Source organism: Macrotis lagotis, chromosome X (genome assembly GCF_037893015.1).
Source record: "Macrotis lagotis isolate mMagLag1 chromosome X, bilby.v1.9.chrom.fasta, whole genome shotgun sequence".
NCBI lineage: Eukaryota > Metazoa > Chordata > Mammalia > Peramelemorphia > Peramelidae > Macrotis > Macrotis lagotis.
The window spans coordinates 476,804,486-476,818,392 of NC_133666.1; the positions used below are offsets into that span (position 1 = coordinate 476,804,486).

General features: G+C 36.8%; 1 protein-coding gene across 1 annotated transcript in view; it reads left to right on the forward strand.

The window, feature by feature from the left end:
- The first annotated feature begins 10,773 nt into the window (after positions 1-10,773).
- The window catches only part of CDH7 (cadherin 7), a 193,393-nt gene continuing 190,259 nt past the window's right edge, over positions 10,774-13,907 (forward strand). Inside the window, exon 1 of the mRNA XM_074200451.1 lies at positions 10,774-11,037. The gene's annotated coding sequence lies outside the window, so the exon portion shown is untranslated. The remainder of the gene's footprint in view (positions 11,038-13,907) is intronic.

Sequence of the window (13,907 nt, forward strand, 5' to 3'; positions counted from 1 at the left end):
AGAAACCAACTTTTTGAAGCTCAGTTCTGAAGAGGAAAAAAGGGACGAAAGGACAGAGACAGAAACAACTTATCACAATGTGATGTATATAATAGACATTCAATAAATGATAAAGGATGGATCAAATAAATGGATGGAGTTGGAAAGAAAAGAGAAAGAAGTTCGTACTTTTCTTCATTCTTTAAATCAATCCTTAAAAAGATTTAAATAAATCAATATTAATAATCAGATGCTACCAAGAGACACTGAGGAATATTTATGCCTCTATATTTGCTATAAAACACCTTCTAAACAACAATGGTGTTCCTCCAAGTCATTAATCCCTACAACTCAGTCATTTTTATTAAATAATGAAAGTATTATTATCATTAACATATAGATGAAAAAACTAAGGGTGAATGATTTGTCTACAGTTACTTAACTAGGAAGAACTCAAGTTGGAACTTGAACCCAGAGCTTCTTATTCTAAGTTTGTTATTGTTTCCACTATGGCATGCATATGGATGGCAAAATAAATAGAAAACAAAATGGAAAATGAAATACTGATAAATGTGTTTGATTTTTAAAGGAGGACTGTTGGTTTAAAGAAAAAAGATCTGAGAGCTGTATTTTTTGTAGAGTCTATACATGAAATAACCTAATAAAGATCTAAGTTAAAAAAAAAGAACTGGAAAAATGTTTGAAATATAAAGGGTAAAAACTTGGCTTAGGAAAGAAACAGAAATGCTGTCTTTGGAACTGGAAATAAAAGAAAACTATCACTTGTAATTTAAAGAATAAGCTAAAGTAACAAGATCAAAATTATCAGATTACAAATGCTTTACTAATTTCTTTTATACTGAGTAATCTAAATTTATGATGGTTTTTTCCTTCTCATTTCCAGTAGTAGTAAAATCATACCTACACTTAGAGTTCATTATGAATAAGTTCTCTATTCCAAGAAATTCATCTTTGTGGCAGTTACTTTTCTTCACTGATTTTGAAAAGAAAGAACACTCTGTGTCTTGAAGTGTACAGGCTATGGCTTTGTATGACTAACTTGTAGCAAAATAAATAAACTGGATGTTTCCTATATGAGGAGGGCTTCTGTTGGGAGTCTCACAGCAGCATGCACATGTAGAGAGAGTGATGAAATGCTAGGTTTTCCAAAGAGTACCACTGAATATAAACAGATCTTCTCTGTCTACTGCTTTTAATTATTAGCTAAAGCATGAAGAATTTAGAGTTTAGTTTGGAAATAATGTTAGGGGACTCTCCTTTGAAACTTTCTAACATAAAATAACATTTCATAAACTCTATGCTTCTAAATAATTTGTATTATAAAAGTCAGTATATAATACTAGCTATTGTGACTGTCAGATTGATTTAAATTTTATATTAAAAATATGACTTTTTTTAGACTACCTAAAAATATAAACAATTTGATCAGCAAAAAATTTAATTCACAACCCTTCCTCTATATTTTCTTCATTTCATAAAATATTGATAGTGAACCTATGCAGATCTGTTTTGTTAATTATACTTTCTGACTTTCCTGGACTATATTTTATTGTATTTCTCAATACATGTTATTTTATTTCTCAAATTTAAGCATGTTATTACATGCTTAAATTTTAAATGCTTTTTTAATGATAGAAATTTCTAATAAATTATATTTCTTATTTCAATTATATTTTGCAAGGGTCTTAATTAACTCTTCTAAATCTGATTTTAGGGTCTCAAATACTTGGAGAAAAAAATAAAGTTATGAGGAAACTGACATAATTCATCAAGTTACTAAGTTTAAATTATTTCAAAGCCTTCACTTAGACTGTGATCTATCTGTAAACATTCTGGATTTTGCCTCATTACAAAGTCCTTTAAGTTTTACAGTAAAGGCCCAACATCAGTAATTGTTATACTGAGAACCTAAACAATTTGCAGCATTACAGAATTCTATTATATTTTTTGCATCCTATTATAATTTTAATGACATCAATGTTAGAAAGACTTTTCCATTGCCCAGTCTAAAGGGTTAAGAAAAACTTTCATTATTTTTTCCTTTGTTTTGTTTTTGACGTTGTTCATTTCTGGCTTTGGTCAAGGCCAATCAAACCATCAAATAAAAATGTGAATAAAGTTAGAACTAACATTCAAATTCCATTTCTTAACAATATTATCTGATATTAATCAATGCCTTTTGTGATATTTAAAATGCAAAAAAAAAATCATCACCCCTACATATCTCTGCTCTTTTGAGAAATACCAGAGTATTTACATGAGAATTCTAGATTTTATTCTTATACTTAGTACTTGCAAGGTGACTCAAATAGTGAGGAAGTTTTAAATGCTTTAGAGGTATTTTTATTTTTTAAAGTGGCATTGAATTTATTCTTACACATAGTATATTTGCATAAAATTCTAGATAAATTTCTGGTAATTATTAGTAATTTTATTGGTATATAAGTCATGTTCATAAGTTGGATGCTTTATTAAAGTTATTAAGTATTTTAAAAGTGTACCATTAAATACTAAGAAGTACTGTGGTATCAGGGAAAGAGAAGATGGAGTTAGGAGACAGCTAGGTTTGAAACATTTCTCTAATCCTTGCCAGCAATGAGAAAACAAGCTTAAGTCACAACTTTTCTTGAGCTCAGTTATATATTCATAAAATGGGATAAATTTACCTTAGGTAGTATATACTCCTAGAGTTGAATAGACTAAAAGAGAAAATGTATGTGGATTTCTTTGTAAATCTTGAAGATGCACAGTTGAAGAATAATACAGATATTAGTAGTAGTACATTAGTCAACCCTGAGAGTTCACATCTTTAATGCCAGATAGCAGGAAGTCTGTGACTGATGAATCTCTCAAACTCTAGAGAACTCTGGAGAACAGACTGTGGAGTTCTGAACTGCAGAGGACTAAACAGATCAAATGTCCAAAGTTCAGTATTAATATGGTGATACTCTGGGAATGGGGTTCACATTCCTAGGATGGGGACACTACATTGCCTAAGGAGAGGTAAACTGATCAAGACTGGAGCCAGAGCAGGTCTAAATTCCTATACTAATCACTAATGATACTGGCCCCTGAGTAGCTTTTGAACTTTCAGTCTTTTTGATAGGGAGATTATGTCTTAAAAAAAAAAATCAGATAGTATGCAAGAGAGCTAGTTCACACACATTATGGGGCTATTAGAATTTTCTTAAGCATGTTCTAGGTTTTCTTATGAACATATAATAATATAATAAAATCCTTACTATATACTTAAATGATATTGATTGACCATTTCCACTCAAAATGATGTGATATAAAGTTCTATATTTCACAATTGTGATTCCCTTATCTGTAGGAAAATATTGATACTCATTCACAATATTATTTTGAATGATATACCTGATTTGCTTTCTGTTGCCTATTATCTTTGTTATGGATTATCCCTTTTATGTCAAAAAGAATTAATCCTTCACAGTGCCACATGGAGAAATGTAGCATATACAACCTTTTAAGATAATCAGAACATGAGAAAGGAATGTAGATTACTTTCTAGTTTCCATATCAAAGTCTATGATTTCTTAGAGACACAATGCAAGTAGCACAAACCTTTCAGGATAGGGTTTCTTTAATATTTACCTCAATCTGGCCTTTCTCAGTAATTCACCTTTCCCAGGTAGTTTTTCCCTTTCAGAATTCTTTTGCATTGGAGTTCTGACCAAATTTTCTCTTGTTCAAGTTTCTCACTCTCTATATCAATGAAATCATAGGTAAAGTTTAATTTTTCTTTTAAAGGAAATGATACTTCTATTTTAAAACATTAACTGAATCAGGTATTCAGAGACATGCAAGAGAGTCTAAAGGCAAACACAAAGTAAGCAGATGATAGCAGATGATACTTGATATACATCAATATTCTAAAGAGCATTACCATAGATTCTTCAACTCTGCTTTCCAATTCCATTGCATATGATTTTATACCATCTCTCTTCTGTGGGTGTTTTTTTTTTTCTTAATGGCTTGGGTTACCAGCAATCTAAAGGCTGAGACAGTTCCTTTTGCAACAAAGGTTTATAATGGGAAAGCTTCAGAGAACCCTTTCATCAAGGAATCTCAGTTCTCTGATCCCAAATTGCTGAGTATTTCAGTGCAATTACATTGTCAAGAACAGAGACATCCTTTAAGGACTGTTGCCCTCCTCACCCAAAAGTATCCTTAAGGAGAAGATCTTTTAGACTCCATTAAGCATCCCTTCATTTCCTAAGCATTTCCCTTGAAGCACAAAAATCTGCAGGGCCTTTTTATTTGAATGGCAAACCCTCCATGCAAGTGCCACCACACATAAAGGAAAGCTCTGAACAGTTTGGGAATGAAAAGCATGTCCTTGAGAATATCATTGAAATGTGATGAGTGCCATGCGGGATCAGCCCAGGAGATTGTTTTCAATAAGTCCCTAGGGGTGTGCTATGAGAAGGAAGAACCTTAATGTGAGAGATGAGATAATGGCTCACTTTGTTTGTGTAACAATTTGTATTTCAGTTATTTATAAATTGGTCATAGTTCTTTAGAATTCATTGTGGTGTCTTGATTTGATATAAAAATCTGTTAGGTTTTAATTGGCACATTCTTACCTTTCCTGTCTTCTTATACCTTATTCCTTTACACGCACCTAACTACCAGTAAAATTGATATCCTTGCTGCTCCTTTGCATTCCCTGCTTCCCTTCAGGACCCCACTAAAATTTCATCTTTTGGAAGAAACTTTTCCCAATCCCCTTAAAAAACAGCAACCTCCATCTGAAATTATCTTCAAATTCTCCTGTATATCTTGTTTTCTTGTTTGCATGAAGCTGCTTGTAGTCTCTCCCATTACACTATGAGTTCCTTGAAGATAGGAGTTGGTGTGTGTGTGTGGGGGGGTGTTTGCTTCTTTGTTTCCTCAGAGTTTATCACTGTTTGGCCCATATTAAGTGCTTAATAAATATGTTTATTAATTTTTGATGAAATTGAGTTCTGTAAGTAAACCTGTCAATCAGTCATTAAAAATTTATTAATTCCCTACTTTTTGTCAGACATTATGTCAAGTGCTACAGATTTAAAAAAAGACAAAAAATGAAACAATCTCTTCCCCAAGGAATTTGCCTTCTGTTTAGGAAAAAAACTGAAGATCAGAGGTGCCAACATAAAGCCTGCAGGCATTGACTGGCAACACTCCAGAGTGTGGTCTGAACCAGATTAAAATGTCATTGGGGAAAAAAAAAAAAACTTAATAAAATAAATAAAAATACAATAGCTTTCCTAGTCAAAATGAGTATACAGAGATCCTTATTGAGGTTGCAGTGATGTCCATTTCTATTTGAGTTAGACCTCTGCATAAAGCAAACCTTAATCCAGATAAGTGGAATGTAATTTCATTTATCAATATGTAGAATGCTCATTGAGGCAGTATATTGAGGAGGAATAAGAAATGTGGTACTTGTCTTATTCCCCCAATAACTGATAATTTCCTTGAGGTATGTTTTTTTTTCTGTTGCTACTGTTCAGTGGTTTTTCAATAGTGTCTGACTTTTCATTACTCCATTTGGCAAAGTTTGGAGTGGTTTACAATTTCCCTCTACAATTCATTTTAGAGATGAGGAAACTAAGGCAAACAGGATTAAGTGATTTGCTCAGGCTTACCTGAGAGTAAAAGTGTTTGAAATAAACTCAGGGAGAAATCTTCCTGACTCAGTCTGACACTCCATGCACTGTGCCACCTAGCTACGCCCTGAAGTAAGATACTTTTTGGTTTTGACTTTATATACCTAGCACCTAATATAAAGCTTAGAACATCTTGGGTATTTAATAACTACTTGAAATTTCATTATTGATCACTGCTATAAATAGTTTATAAACTATAAAAAAATTATGTGATTGTTGTTTTTGTGGAAGCATAATATGGTGAATTGAGGGCTGCACAAGAGCTAGGAGATAAGATTTGAATCAAGTCTTACTAATCAGCTGATAAATCATTTTCCTGATTTTTTAAATAGGGATAATGCTTAAATTGCCTACTTGATGTGCACTGCAAACTTAAAATGCCATAAACATGTGTAATACTTCTGTGATTCACAAATATATAATGTTTCTGTGTAAAAACTCTTTTCATTGGCTCCATCATCACAAAATGATCTGTGGTAATGAATGTGAAAATCATTTGAACTAAATAAAGTACTATACACATTTAAATTTTTACTGTTAGTGACTATATATTTGTATTAGGAAAAGAAAGTCCTGAACAAAGATGATAGTGAGTAGCCTACCTTTAACCAATATTTCTACCTTTTCATTATCTTTCACATCTTTTCATTCCTTCTGCTAGTCTTTCCAGCAAAATATAACACCAGCAGTCAGAATCAAAAGGTGAGTCCTCTACTGACCCTTTCAGTCAGATATAATAACAACATAAAAGGCAGTATTTCCTGTTTATGTTCAAGTTATGAAAGGGGAAAACGTAGAATAATAATATTATATTACCAGAGGAGGATAGGTGGCTTGGTGGATAGAGTATTGGGCGTAAATTCTGGAAGACCTGAGTTTAAATCTGACCTCAGATACTAATTGGATATCCCTGGTAATGTCACTTAGCTTCTTTTTGCCTGAATTTCTTCAACTGTAAAATGGGGATAATGATGTCTGACTCTCAGGGTTGCTGCAAGGATCAAATGAGATGGTATTTATTAAACACTTAGCCTATGTGATGAATGAGAAATTCCAGACACATAGTTTCTGGATAATTATCAATTTATAATTAGGCCTAGAAGATAATTAAGGAAGTGATGGTCATTTGGCTTTCTCTCTTAAACCAAAGATGAGTCATGAAGGCCACTCAATGCTTATGTACCATGGAAGAATAGGTGTTTCCAACTATGAGAGAGTGAATATTATAAAGAGAGATGGGTCTATTCTAATAAGGGGCCAGATGATCAATCACTCACTGCCAGACCACCCCCACCTCAGGCAATCTAGACAAAGGAATCTCTACTTCCACCCAAACTTGCCAGAGTAGAATACAATAGGTCAGAGATCACTTAAGTTAGTTTCCCTTTATAAGATTTTCTAGCAGGATAGGGTCCTACCCAAGATCAAAAAGCATGTACTTGAGGAGTTGGGCAATCTCACCTCAAGCAAAGTCCTTAGGAGACTGAAGAACCTACAGGAGTTCATTTGTGAATAAGGAATTTGAAAAGGAAAATTTTAATCTCAATTAATATTTGGTTATTAATATGATAGAAAAAGGTCATTTCTCTCACCTGACATGTAATAAACACTTAATAAATGCTTGTTTCTTTCCTCCATCACTCCTTCCTTTCTCTCCAATGCAGTAGAATTTTACCAGGCTCTAATTGTAACCTTAGTATGTGTTGGCTGAGGACTATAAATTTTGAGTGTAGGAGAGGTAACCAACCAGAAGATGATCGATTCTAGTGGTCCTTATAAGGATTAGAAATAGCATAGAATAATAAAACGAGAATTGGATCTAAAGTAAAAGACCCAGGTTCAGAGATGAACTCTTTCATTCTCTATTTGAAATTCTTTTCTAGTACATAAATCCATTGACTTCACAACTCTTCCAACTTCTGATATACACTTCTGTCATAAGTGATTTTGGTGTCTAGTAAATAGTTGAGAAGGAACCAAGAGGAGAAAAAAAATTAAAAATAAACATTTTGAGTGGTAAAAGCAAAGACATTTGACTTACATATGGTATTACATAACACAAAAGCTCACATATTTCTTTTGAAGTGGCTGACAAAAACATTACTGTTTGCCAGGGAAGCCATGCTAGAAAGTAAATTTTCAAATGACAGAAAACTGTGTGACAGAACCATAGGTAGACAAAATATGCAAATATCTACATGACCTTTGATTCAGGTTCACTGAAAGAAGACTTAGAAATGATTAGTCCAATACTCTTGTTTTTGCAAATGAGAAAACTGGGGCCAAATAAAGTTAAATGACTTAATTAGAACTGAGTTTGAAATTGGGTTCCCAGTCACAGGTTCCTTTCCCCTCTGGAAAATCTTTGCGAAGTCTACTACTCCATAATTTTAGTGGACTAAAGAATGAAACCAAAGGAAAGGAGTAATAGTATCTGGTTTCAGGCAGAACTGAACTTGAAGTGACCCTGCCTGGGCAGTAAAAGGAGAGAGATGGCATGAAAAAAGCTGGCCAATATAGCAACACAATTACTCAGACTCTCCAAAGGTTTCCAAATAAGCAGGTTTCTCTTTGATATTTCCTGTGATTAACATGAAGCAATAAACTGATACTGTTTATAGTATCTAGAGTTTAGATGGAGCTGATTCTTTGTAACATAAAAAATTCTGATTTCTAATCATACCATTTCATCTTTCAGGCAAAAATAAAGAAAAGAAACAATCTATAATCATTTACTAAATACACTTCTTCCAGCAATGTACTAGCTATATCATAATTAGAAGTAAAATCAATCATTTTTAAATGCCTCCTAAGTGTCAAGCCCTATGTTAGGCAGAGGGAATATGAAGATAAAGATAAAACTGTTTCTACTCTCAGGATACTTACATTCTATCAGGGAATATGTATGTATGTGCTTGTATACAAAAAATATACAACATAAGTGAGGTAGTATCTGGATAGAGGGAACACATTAAAGATATGATCCATGTTATAGGAGTTATATCTAGTTTTGGAGATAAAACATGAATACACAGAATAATTTGAGAATCAGCAGAGTATAAAAGTAGTATTCCATTTTGTTATTGTTTAATTGTATCTTACTCTTTATGACTCCTTTGGGAGTTTTTTCTAGAGTGGTCTGCCACTTCCTTCTCCAGTTCATTTCACATATGAATATACTGAGACAAACAGGGTTAAGTAACTTGCCCACAGTGAAGTTATTAAGCGACCAATCTGAACTCAAGACCTGATTCTAGGGACAGCATTCTATCCACTAAGATATGGGAATAGAGATGAAGAAAGCCATAACTTACAACTGTGGATTTTGGAATCATTAGTCATAAATTGAGTTTATATTTACTGACAGGTTAAGGTGAAATAATAGTTTATGCTTGCATTGGAGAAAGGGAGAAAGAAAAAAAGAGAGGAAGGAGAGAGAGGGGGAGAGAGAGAGAGAGAGAGAGAGAGAGAGAGAGAGAGAGAGAGAGAGAGAGAGAGAGAGAGAGATTCTAAGGTCTACTGGTAGGAATATAAGAATAATGGACACAATGAAAAATTCCTCATGGTTAGAGATGAGAGGTTTCCTAGGATTTAAAGCTAAAAGTCTAAGATATCAGTTTGTTCAGTCCTTTCATTTTGCAGATAAGGAAAGGCAAGTTCACTGGGGTTTTAATGACTTCCCTAAAGGTCATGAATGAAATAAAGAGTAGAACATGAATTTAAACATAAGTCCTCACATCATAGAGTTTCACCTTGCACTCTCCTCTCCCCCGCACCCCTTTGTTCCCTCCCAACCCCCCCTCCATTAGAGTATGTTGAACTCTTGGGAATATAATACAAAGAATAATACCCGATTGGTTGGGGGAGCAAAATAAAAATGTCTCTCCTAGCCTATATATTTTGTCTGTGTCTTATTTCAGCCCTATCACAAAGAAGACTCAGTTTTCTACTTGGACCTTGGGATTTAATCAGGTAAAGGAAGAATGAAACTAAAGCAAATCCAATTTGATGCTTCTTGCTCTAAATAAAGTGCCCTCACTTCGCGGGGGGTCTTCCTTATCCCACCGGAAATATGTTACACACCCTGCAAGTTTTTACAATTTCGAATCCAATAAGGAGGGGGAATTTCAGCAAGCAAAGAAGGTGGCACTAGGGCAGCTTGAGGAGACCGAAAGGGCAAGACTATAAAGCAAGAAAAACTGTAAGTTCTGATTACTTTTATGACTTTGCCTATATGAGCCTCCGGAACTCGAGGGATCATGGATTCTATGACAAGTTAAGGGGTGGAGGAAAAGGCGCGCGCGCGCGGTGGGGGGGGGGGGGGGGTATTAATAGGTGTGTGAAGAAATTCTTAAAACTCTCTCCTTTTGCTGCTTTTCAAATGCAAATATCTCGCCAAGAAGTGGATTGACTGCAGCCCCCCTATAAATCCTAGTCGTGATTTTTATGCCTAGGAATCCATCTGTATAGAATCCATCAAAAGGCAGGAGGAGGAGGAGGAGGGTGCGTGCCTCTGTACATCTGTGTGTGCGTGTGTGTGTGTGTGTGTGTGTGTGTGTGTGTGTGCGCGCACGAGCGCGCACTGGCAGGGAGGTTTTCTTTTTGAATTTCTTTTCCACAGTCACCACTGGGTCTTCGGGAGGCGCACCAAGTCCCAGTGCCTCCTCTGGCCGGCTTCAGCTGGAGCCGCTGCAGGCGCCGGGCGCGGGGAAGCTCCTGGCTGGCCAGCTCTCCCTCCCCCGCCCCCACCTCAGCTCCTGCGCTCTCCCTTCCCCCGGCCCTCTCCCTAGCGGAACGGAACAAACCCTCTCTCCGTACCTCTTGCCCAGGAGAGGCGGTCGGGCAAGCCCGCCAGAGCTCCCTCGTCCGTGCGGCGCCGGCTTCTGTCCTCGCCGCGGCGGGGAGAGGGGCAGGTGCCCTCCGCTGAGCCGCCAGGCGCCCGGACTAGCTCCAGCTTCTTGTGAATAGCGGCAGGGAGGGAGGCCGAGCAGAGGCGAGAGGGAGGGCGGCGGAGAGCGAAGGAGCCTGCGGAGGGAGGGAGGGAGGGAGGGAGGGAGGGAGGGAGCTCTCCGCAGTCTGCTCGCCCCGCGAGCCAGCTCCGGGGGAGCCCTCCGCCTCCGCTGGATGCGCCTGCCGCGCAGTGTGATGTGATTGGAGGGAGGGAGCCCCCTGTGCCTGCCGAGCGGTCCAGGGCACAGACTCGATGCTGGGCGATGCAAGTTCGTCTCGGAGCGAAGACAGGCTTGGGCGCATGTTTGAGAGCTGCCCGCGAGTTCTCTGCCGATGAGAGTCTGTATCCCTTTGGATTAAAATACCCACGCGTCTTGTGACAAACGCGGGAGGGGGTACCGCGCTATACCAGGTAAGAGGACCGGCGTATTCCTTCATCTTTGGGGTCTAGGGTGGGTACCTCTGTGCCCTTTCAGCCTCCTCCAAGTATCACCGGCCTCTGAGCAGCAGGAGGAGAGGAGGCCACAATTTATTTGCAAATAGCCTTAGAATGCAAAAGTTATTGCCGTTGGATAAGAACTGCTTTCACGATATGCATATGGAGAACACAGAATTCTATCTTGGAAGCTTTTAGGAATAGACTTCAGTTAGTTTGGAATAAGAGGAAATAGCCCAAGACTCTTCAATCATTCAGAAGCCTTAGCTGAAGCCTTAGACACCTGGAAGTCTGGACAGTTCCTCACACCTGAAAGGGGTGGGGGGATGGAGTGTGCCTGAGTTCCTTTGCCTCCGCGCTGGTGCAGGCAGTGCTCAGTCTTTCTATTCAACACAAATCCTGTGTGGAGTTTCGGGTTGAGGGTAAAAGGTTTTGCTGTTTGAAGCAAGATAGATCCTCTTCTTTTTTCTTCCCCTCCTCCCCCTTTTAAACTGTAGGTGTCAAAAATGTTTTACAATTCGAAAATGTGGAACAACTCACATAAGATTTTATTTCTATAATTAGTATTCAACCGATAAGGTTGGCTCTGCAGTGCTATAGCCTTTGATTAGTGACCTCCCCCCTCCACTATGTTGTAGGTTGGGTGTGTATACTCAGGCATCATGCTTCTTTGATTTTAGTTTGTCTGACGCTTAGTTTGCGTTTCATATTGGCGGAGGTTCTAGTACTCGGGTACAATTTGAATGATACAGAAAGAGCCAATTGACTCTGAAGACCTTTCCTACCCCCTTTTGTTGTCTTAAGAATAGTTCAGGTGAGTAGGAACTGGAAGCAAGTTCACTTTAGTGGGAAAAATGGATTAACTACCTTGAGAAGGAGGACCAGGGGTCAAGATTAGCAAAGCTTTTTTGGATTCTGCAAATTGAACCCGGTGTATTTACTTTAATCCTTTCCCATTGCAAGAAAAACCTCCTGATTGATAGACAACTTATCGAGTGAGGGAAAGACTTGAAAAGAAAAAAAAAAACACATGCATTTCATAATCCCCTTAACAAGACAGATTTCTCAGTCCCTTTTCAAATGGAAGTGAATAATAAGACTTTGGAAGCAAGCAAATGATGATATACAAAAATACTTGTGACCCAAACGCAAATTTTATCTTGTCCCTCAACCTACTCAGAGACATTTACTTTTTTTGAAAGCTTAACTGTGACTCATTTCTTTTTCCTTCTAGAGAATACTTTTTATTGTTGCTTTTCCTCGGAAAGGAATTTTAAAGACTGTAAAATGATAGGCATTGTATGCATTGCAGCTGTAAATCAGATGAACATCATATATATATATATTATATATATATATAATATATATATATATATATATATATAACTGAACCTAGTTTTTAGTTAGTTCAAGGATTTTTAGGGTTAATCCAAAAATAAAAATAGGGGAGTTATTTAGTTATTTTTTTCAGGCTACTGCCTTGCAATACCTGACCAGTGTGAAGGTTGCTCAGAAGACATAGATAAAAAATAATTTAGTGGTGCCTAATTAAAAGTATGTGCTTCAGTGTTATTATATTTGTAACCTTACGTAGATACAAAACATGACTTCTTAATAGTCCTTGTCTTGACTTTGTGTTTATACCAGCATTTTGCCCTATTACTCTGTGTAGAACTCCATTGGCTATATTTTTTCTTTATTTTTAGGGGTTTGGGGGATAAAATGAGTTAAAATGAAAACTCACCCAAGAAAAAATGAAACGGAATGATAAACTGGTAACTTTTGTGGCAATAAGAAAAGGGGGGAAAAAAAGAGAAGGGACAGGTTTTTTTTCCCCTCTGTTAGAATTTAACATGGAAGCAGACAGCTGAAGCAATTAGTTAATATGCAAAGTTAATGGTCTTATCCAACATGGCAAGTTGAAAGTGTGCTGGTGGAGGAAAAAAAACATGCATCCACACACACACACACACACACATACAAACACAATAATCAGTGTGCAGGTCATCTTCCTGGTAAAAGCTATTAAGGTTTGCATTTTAATAAAAGGGCATTGTGCCCTTACAATGTAGGATATTATTGTAATTAAGGGCTGCTATAGGTCATTAGGACTGTGTTAACAATCAGCTGACAGCCACACAACTCTTTCATGTCTACTTTTATTGATTTAATAGCACAGAGCTTTTACCCTTTCTTATAAAAGGGTAATTGTAAAGTATTTGTATTACTGCAATTTACCCTTGAATTGACTGGAGTCTTTAGTGGTCAATGAAGTAGGGAATGCTGCACACTGAGTTGACTTCTGTTCATCCTTCCTATGTATGAATATCTACAATCTGTCTTTCTCAGGTGTGTGTGTGTGTGTGTGTGTGTGTGTGTGTGTGTGTGTGTGTGTGTGTGTGTGTGTGTTAACTTCCCTGACTATCTGTACATTATATAGCATTTTAGTTCCCTTAATAGCCAAGTCAAAAAAAAAAGCATTCACAAAATCCATGATGAAGAATAAGTAGGTACTACTTGTGCTGAGTCAAATAATGCCTTAAGCAAATCTCTTAAACATCTTTTATAAGGTGCTAAACACATAAATTGTTCCTCTTTATACTGGATATTTATTGCTGAGTGGCCTCAACTCTCCTGAGCGCTCCAGTATTTTAAACTGCCTACTGGAACAGCTTGCTCACATATAAGACCACTATGAGCTGGGCAGATTTCTGTTTTTTTTTTAACTTGATTGGCAGACTTCAGAGCTTTCTATTACATTATCTTTGTTAGTGTTTTCTGAGTCAAGTCACTTGCATTACTTGATTATCCAAGGTTTGTGCATGAACGCCTCCATGCAGACACTG